The sequence below is a fragment of the Mustela putorius genome, unplaced genomic scaffold (assembly GCF_011764305.1).
Source record: "Mustela putorius furo isolate JIRA1106 unplaced genomic scaffold, ASM1176430v1.1 tig00003930_pilon_pilon_pilon, whole genome shotgun sequence".
Lineage (NCBI taxonomy): Eukaryota > Metazoa > Chordata > Mammalia > Carnivora > Mustelidae > Mustela > Mustela putorius.
The window spans coordinates 150,606-158,834 of record NW_025422075.1 but is presented as its reverse complement, the minus strand read 5'-3'; the positions used below and the strand labels follow the sequence as shown (position 1 = coordinate 158,834).

The window sequence follows — 8,229 nt, the reverse complement described above, 5'->3', positions numbered from 1 at the left end:
GTTGGGAAAAGGGGATGTATTTCTAGAAAGCAAAGATTGAATTGCCTCTATTCAACCTAACCACACTGCAGTTGAGCAGACTTTTTCACAGTGCGCTCCCAGGGGACACTTACCCTGACCTCCACACCTTGCAACCTGATTCTGTTGGGAAAGATCCCACAAAGATTCTCTCCAACCTGCCCTGAAAGGCCCCTCTCCAATACTGCTAACCAAACCTTGCGCTGCCAAACCCCAGGGAAATGGATGCTTGGGTCCTTGGGACACGTTTAAAGAAGTCGCCAAAGCCTGACTTGACCTCTACATCGTCTGGTCACAAGAAGGTTATTACTGCACCAACTGAAATACAAAAACATCTGGGGAGACAGCCTTCTCCACATGTCCGGGCCAGGCCTGCATTCCTCTCCTCACTATTGCTCCTTCTCCATTGTCGGTGCAAAAAGCATGCCATTTTCTGCATCTCCCCAGTCTCTTGCAGAAGGAGGAAACTTCTTTGGATTATGACCTTTCCAAAAAAAACACTCATTTTGAACTTGTGAGCATTTCTAGACATTTAGAAGGTTCAGAATTCAAAAGTCGTTCCTTTAGTTCTACTATTAACTGAATCCTGATTCTAAACCAAATGCATGGTTTCTGAATTTACAACATAACAGACCGCTTTTGATAACACATAGAGCTCTAAACAGTTCTTTTGAAAATGCAATACTGTTTGAGAATGTCCCGGACGTATTCCTATTCTTGCAACAAGTTGTCTAACGAATGCTTCACGTTTTTCAGTGTATCCTATGTCCCCAAACACGCTCCCTGATTTTATTTGGTGCACTCTCTCAGTATTTCACTATTTTGCTCATAGCCACTCATGGAGGACACTTCCAGAAGGCATACAGGACTCTGAGTTGGCCTTCATTGGGAGAAAATCTTTCTCCTTCAGTCCAAACAAGTGCCAATAAATATGTTCAGTGGCACCTTTAATACACAGGGTCCTGGTTTAGAACCAACATATGCTTTGGAATTGTCACCATGCTTTGGTTCTGCCCTTGTTGTCTCTCAAATCCTGTGTAGAAACACTGTCCCCAGTGAGTGAGGTGATGCTGACTCACTGATCTCAGTCTTGAGCAGATACAAACTTCACATGGGAAGCTGGTGAAAGTTTCTCCCTTCTAACCCTCCCTGCTCCTCAGTGGTCACTTGAGTAGTTTACAACTGTGATGCACATACCCTCCAACATGAGACATGCCAACCAGAAAAGGCTTTGCTGGCACTGAAACACAAAACCACTAAATACAAAGAACGTGACTGTCGATTGAAATTCCTCCAAGGAAACTTTCCTAAAGTTTTAATTTATATTACAATTAACTCACACACTGTTCTATTCGTTTCAGGTGTATAATCGTGATTCAGTACTTCCATGCAACTCCTGGCGCTCATCACAAGAATACACCACAATCCCCATTACCTGTTAAACTCATCCGCCCCCACCAACACCTCCTCTATGATTACCAACAGGTTGTTCTCTAGTTAAGGGTCTGTTTCTTAGTTTGCCTCTTTCTCCTTCTCTTTGCTTGTATGTTTCATATCATAATTTCCACAAATGAGTGAAATCGTATAGTACCTGTCTTTCTCTGACTGACTTATTTCATTTATCAAGGCAAATCATGATCAGACGGGGCAAAGTCATAAGGGGAATGTCACAGCAGAGGGGTGTTCTGACACACTACCACTCCACATAAATGGGGAACCAACAGGAGGACATGGACTTGATCTTGCACATGGGTGCCCCACTATTCCACCTAGCAGAACTCTATTCTCTGCTCTCTATCCAGCCCCCCACCTTCTCCAACAGGACTCACCCATGAAAAGCCATAATGATTTGAACTTCCAGATGCCTCCAATGCACTTCTGGTTCTTAACAGCCTTTCAAATTGCCCCCTGTCTCTGACTACAGTGAACCTCTCCGAAGTTCCCCAATGTGCCAAAGGATCAGTCACCGCTTCTTTGGCCTGCATTCAGTTTTCCTTCCTTCTCAACAAACCCAACATTTGCTGATACTTCTAACCTTGAAGGTTACAAACTGGATGGCACTTTGTTTTAACCTGGGGTTCTGATTCCAGCAGTAATCCGCAAGTGGGCCCCAAGCGCATTCTTCTAAGACACCCTGAGAGTCAGCAGGTTGTGTTTTCATCTCCCAACTACAGGCTGCTCCTCTTACTCTTAATTTGAGTCGGGATCTCTCCCCAGAAACAGGTCTGCTTCTGTAACAAACCAACAATGGCATCTCAGGTAGGGCATCGCAGAACCCCTCCATCCAGAGATTAGGCCCTAAGTAAAATAGGTCTTATTCAACTACCCTCGAGGGAAATGAGGAGCAAACCATGGGAACAACACCAAAAATGCAACAACGTGGAGGCTCACCTACCAGCATGTCTCGGGAAGCAGCCCAGAGCCCCCTCCTCAGCTCTTAGCCAACGAGGCCGCTTCTGCATCGCACCACAGGAGGAACCAACTGCTGCAAACACAGCCCTGGCCCACTGAGGGGTACTGGGTCCTCAGCTGGTGGCAGAAACCCTTTGGGCCCTGAAGAACCCAGCCTCAGGTGATGCCATGGCACGCACTAGGACCCCTGAGGCTGCTGTGCCCAGGCACAAACAGCCCCTTGCCAGCTGGAGGTGCTTGGTCGCCCTCTGCTGGACACTCTGGTAATCTCTGCAATGCACTAAGCAGGGGCAGGGGTCAGCTCAGCGGGAGGCACTGAGGCAGCTCTGGTCCCGGGGAGCCTGTTCTCTGCACTGAGATAGACTATTGTGACAGCGCCTCAGACACAAAGAATCTGATTCCTTCTCCTTTCTGTGTGAGTGATGAATGAAGCCAAATTTGACAATGTTATTATGTAATGTGTAGTGCTTACACCCCTCCTTTCATTAATACACACCTGGGTGACTCAGTGGTTTAAAGCCTCTGCCTTTGGCTTTATCCCAGAGTCCTGCAATCAAGTCCCGAATCAGGCTCTCTGCTCAGTGGGGAGCCTGATTCCTCCTCTCTTCCTCTTTCGTTCTCTCTCTCTCTCTCTCGGCCTGCCTTTCTGCCTACTTGTGATCTCTGTCTGTCAAATAAATAAATAAAATCTTTTAAAAAAATACAGACTACAGACGTACAAATGTAAAGTAACAGATAACTTTGGTTACCCACCCAAATATTCCTACTACATAAATCACTGACACCCATTACACTATTTTAATTTTTTTTTCCTTTTTCTTCCTTTTAGAAAGAATTTCCAGTCATGTCAGGGTATATGAAAGTCCACTGAATCAAGACATCATCTAGCACTATGATCTTGATTGTGAGACTTTCTTTTCAACCTTGCCAATAAAGTATTTGGGGACACATAGGTGACAGGGTCAAAATGAAAAGCTAGACAGAACTACACATGTGTTATGAATTTACTGCATGTCTCTTTAGATCATGTTTTCAATCAAAGGGGATTTAGACATGGTAGATGGATAAAATCATTTCCATCATTCTGGTAAGGAACCAATTTTGCCTTCAAGTACTAATTGCCATCTCTTCACTAACAGAAGAAGGCTTGATGAAGTAGATGTTTCTGCTTGCATGTAAGAGAAGGCTGCAGGGGTTGAAATCATCCACCTAACATCCTGGGTCAGGATGCTCATTGGACATGAGGATAATATCTAAGTGTATAATTACCATACATACATTTCATATACTTATTTTGTATATACTACTACTGATATGATATGTACTTGTATCATTATGTATCTATTTCTACATTCAGATGGTTTAACCATCTAGATCTTCTGCATCCTTACTGATTTGGGGTCTGCTTTTTATCAGCTGCTGAGGGAGGGCTGTGAAAATTTGCCTCAGGGAGGATTTTATTTTTCTTGGAGTATTTTTTTAAAATTGTATTTATTTAGGAGAGAAAGCATGAGTGGGGGGAAGGGGAGAGTGAGAAGGAGAAGCCGACTCCCACTGCATGGGGAGCTGGATGTGTGGCTCCATCAAAAGTCCCTGGGATCATGACCTGAGCTGAAGGCAGATGCTTACCTGACTGAGCCACCCAGGTGCTCCTCTACTTGCAGTCTTGTGAAACACTCCTTTATAGGTTTGACGTCTATGTAACTAAGATCCACAGTTTTACTTCCCTGGGTAAACTACAGCTTTTTTCATTTTGTACCAACTTTCTTTGTATCTAGTAATGCTTTTGGCCTGATATTACTATAGTCAGAGCAGCATTTTCCTTCATTGCTGTTTGCATGGTTCATTGTTTTCCCACTGTTTTATTTTCCAAATATCCATAACGTTAATTATTGGAGGATTATCATATCAAAATTTTACCATGGTTGGTCGGTTGGTTGTTTGATCAAGTTGTGGATTTTTATCTGATATTCCTGTCCATTCGCGTTCATCGGGACCCTTTTCTCTTCAACTTTACATTCACCATCTCATGATCTGCTCTTTATTTGTCCAGAATTCTCTACATTTGCTTCTTTTGGAAATCAGTTATTATCTGATATCATACCCTTCACTTTGATTCTGCCCCATGAGCAACATGGGAATAGCCTAGTTTTACTAGAAGGAAGTGGTGTTAAATTCCCCATGGTTCCCACAGTCCATGTCCTGTTCTCCAACATCATTTCACCCAAAGACCTTAGCATCTACTGAAAACTGGTGGCTGATTTTTACATATGCTTTTGCAAGATGATTTCTTCTTTCCATTTCTACTTCTGTCTTTATTTCTAATCAATCTTTTGTAAGGATCTTTCGCTTCTCTCAAATCCTGATTCTTTTTTTTTTTTTACACAAAGACAATTATTTAAGAACTTTATTAACGGGTTCTTGCCGTTTGTTGACTTTTTTGAAAAAATCAAGTTGTAAACTTTTATTACAAATTAAAAATGAGGTTCTTAAAAATCTCAACTTGACCAGATATGAAACAAATTAAAAACCTTTAAAGGTGTATTGAGAAAAACCAGGCTTCTTTTTTTTTTTTCTTAAAGAACACGTTTGTCATTACCAAAAAGAGACGTCTTTAGGTAAAAATAATAAAAACCCCATGCTGCATAGATAATGCAGATAGTTCTATTTATCTGGTAAATGGGCAAAAAGCAAGCACTTAAGGTCTTCAGCTCCAATCTTTTGTTCATTTCTTATTGCTGGAATTTCATCTTCATTTCTTCGTGTTGGATGACTAAACCGGATGATGGTAGAGATGGTAAGCCGGCATTTACTCAGCCCCGCCCTGCTCAGCCTCAGGAGCGGACGAATTCTCAGCTGGTGGATAGGCTGCTTTTGTCTCTTTGCCATCTTGTGGTTTAGGGTTTTCTGGGTGTCTGCGTCGGTAATTGAAGTTGCGGCGGTACCGACGTTGAGGTGGCTGCTGACCCTGGGTCTCATCTCCTTGATTTTCCTTATCTTCCTCGTTGCCATCTTCTCTAGGTTGTCTTTGGCGAGGAAGACCCCTGCGGAATCGTGGTCTATAACCCGATACATATTCTGTCTCACTGGTCTACCTTGTTCTCCTGCTCCCTGGTTGTCAGCACCTTCCATCACTTCTCCCTGCACAGGAGGGTTGGAATACTGTGGTCGACGCCCATAGGGTCTCCTCATATAGTAAGGTGGGAACCATCGCCTGCGGTAGGGCCGGCGCTGTTGGGCCTGGACTTCAGGAACACTTTGCGATCCCTTGTTCTTTTCCCCACTCTCACTATTCTGGTAATTTTGCTGGTAATTGCGTGGAGGACCCCTGCGACGTGGATAGCGTCTATAACGGTTACGGTCTGCTGCATATTTACTGCCTTGCACTGGAACTCCACCAGGGCCTGTCACATTTGCTGCCTCCGCACCCTTTTCTCCTTCAACAACATCAAACTCCACAGTCTCTCCATCTCCTACACTGCGAAGGTACTTCCTGGGGTTATTCTTCTTTATGGCAGTCTGGTGTACAAATACATCTTCCTTGGTGTCATTCCTGTTGATGAAACCATATCCGTTTCTTACATTGAACCATTTTACTGTTCCCAAAACCTTCGTTGCGATGACCTTCTTGTCCCCGCCGGCAGGCGCAGCTGATGTGAGGCCGCCCAGGCCGCCGCTCCCTGCGCCGCTGCCCCTGGTGCCGGGCTTGGTGTTGGCAGCGCTGAGGGCGGGGGAGGCGGGGGGGGGGGAGCGGCGGGCAGCTGCTGGGTCTCGGCCTCGCTGCTCATGGTTGCCATGATGGTGACTGGGGCCGGCTGGGGCAGCTACGGCTCCTCCCGCAGTGTGATGGTAACTAGGCAAGCGGCGGCGGTGGGGCTGCTCAGGGCTCTCTGGGGTCCGCTCTCCGCTCCTGCTACCGATCGAACTCTCCAATCCTGATTCTAAAGGTTCTCTTAAGTAGTACTCTAGATTTACAGATTATTATTCAGTGTTGGGAAAGCACTCCTGCCATGATTCATTTTGGTGCAGGTTGTCTTTATTTGGTCAATGGTGACCCTTTCAAGCTGGTTCCTGCATCCTTTTAACATGAATATATCCTCCTTCTCAGTCCGCACAAGTTCAGGCACAGAAACCCAGAGGCTGAGAAAGAATTCCCATCTGCTTGAGCACAAAAGTCTCTCAGTCTACACCAGAGTCCAGGAAGTTTGGGAAACAACCTGAAGGATCTGATCAAGGTCCTAGTTGATAAGTAACCTCATCAGAGGTGGACTAAAAAGGCCCTGACCTGAGGTCAATATGGCGTCTTCCCCCAAGACAGACACTCTGACTACCCTTTCCTGGGAGGGCCTGCTTTTTTTTTTTAATACTTTCTCTCCTCCATCGAGAATATTTTGAGTCCTATTAGGATTGAATACCCCCTTTCTCCCTTCACCATTAACAATCAAGTGGCAAGTGGCTCTACAAAAGCTTAGAGAGTCTTGAGTGGAAGGGAAGTCTCCCTCTTGGTTGATATCCTAGTTTCCTCCTCCATCCCTAGCTGTGTGCCTGTCTCTGAGCCTCAACGTGCTCACTTCCAAAATGGGGAGGACAATGAGATTTATGTACTGTAGGGCACTGTCCCCTGAGAACAGTTTGATTAATAAAGGTCTTTGGAGCATACCTTACATAAACATTCAATAAACATGACATCCCATTACTTACATTTCCTTCCCTCGCATTTTTTATTTCCTGGCTTCACAGCTGGATCATCTTTCAGGCAAGGCCTAACCAGACTATATCTCCTGACCTCTACCCTCCCACAAATATGCTGGTGCTCTTTCCAGTGCCCAGAAAAGGCCTACAGTTTAACATATTTGTGTTTAATTCAATCTGTTCTTTCTATAGACTAATATCCAGGCAATCCAGGACTCCAGACTGGGTCCCATTCCCCCTTTTAGGGCCAGGATATGAGGGAAGGAAGAGCAAGATCTTCATTTATACTCACATCCCCTCCTACTAACCAGAGGGGATCAGGAGAAATGGTGGATGCAAGGAACCTCTGACATCTGAAGGGTGGGAATCTGGAGCCAAGATGGATCTTGGGGAGAAGAAAAGGAGGAAGGGACACAGAAAGTGGGAACAAGGGAGGTGGGGATGGATGGGAGTGAGTCGAGGACTGGATACAAAGATAAGGACGGGGCATGAGTTGAGGGTGGGCACTTAGCCAAGAAGTACCATTATGAGCAAAATGGGAGTCAAAGAGGGACGTTCAAGAGATAGGATGTTTGGGGCGCCTGGGTGGCTCAGTGGTTAAGCCGCTGCCTTCGGCTCAGGTCATGATCTCAGGGTCCTGGGATCGAGTCCCGCATCGGGCTCTCTGCTCAGCAGGGAGCCTGCTTCCTCCTCTCTCTCTCTGCCTGCCTCTCTGCCTACTTGTGATTTCTCTCTGTCAAATAAATAAATAAAATCTTTAAAAAAAAAAAAGAGATAGGATGTTTGAACTCAGTAACAGTACCACTGATAATGATACTACAATAAATGTCTCATTCCAACCAGAGCATTCCACTTTATGTGACAAGTTGAATAATCTCACTATTATCTAGGTCACTCTACTGCCTTGCATGCATAGATTTTCAGTTCTCCTACAGAAGGGAAAAATGTAAGTTTATTTTCATGACTGAGCTTTGAGATCTCCCAAGAATGTTTGTGTTTTAAAAGGTAGATCCTCTCCTGGGGCACAGAGGGACAACACCCATCATTGTTGGCAGCACCAGGAGTTATGAGGGGTTGGGTGCCTCAGAAAGTGACTCTAAGACAAGG

At 45.0% G+C, this 8,229-nt stretch overlaps 1 pseudogene; it reads right to left on the bottom strand.

The window, feature by feature from the left end:
- Window positions 1-4,819: 4,819 nt before the first annotated feature.
- LOC123388957 lies at window positions 4,820-6,233 on the bottom strand (annotated as a pseudogene).
- Window positions 6,234-8,229: the final 1,996 nt, after the last annotated feature.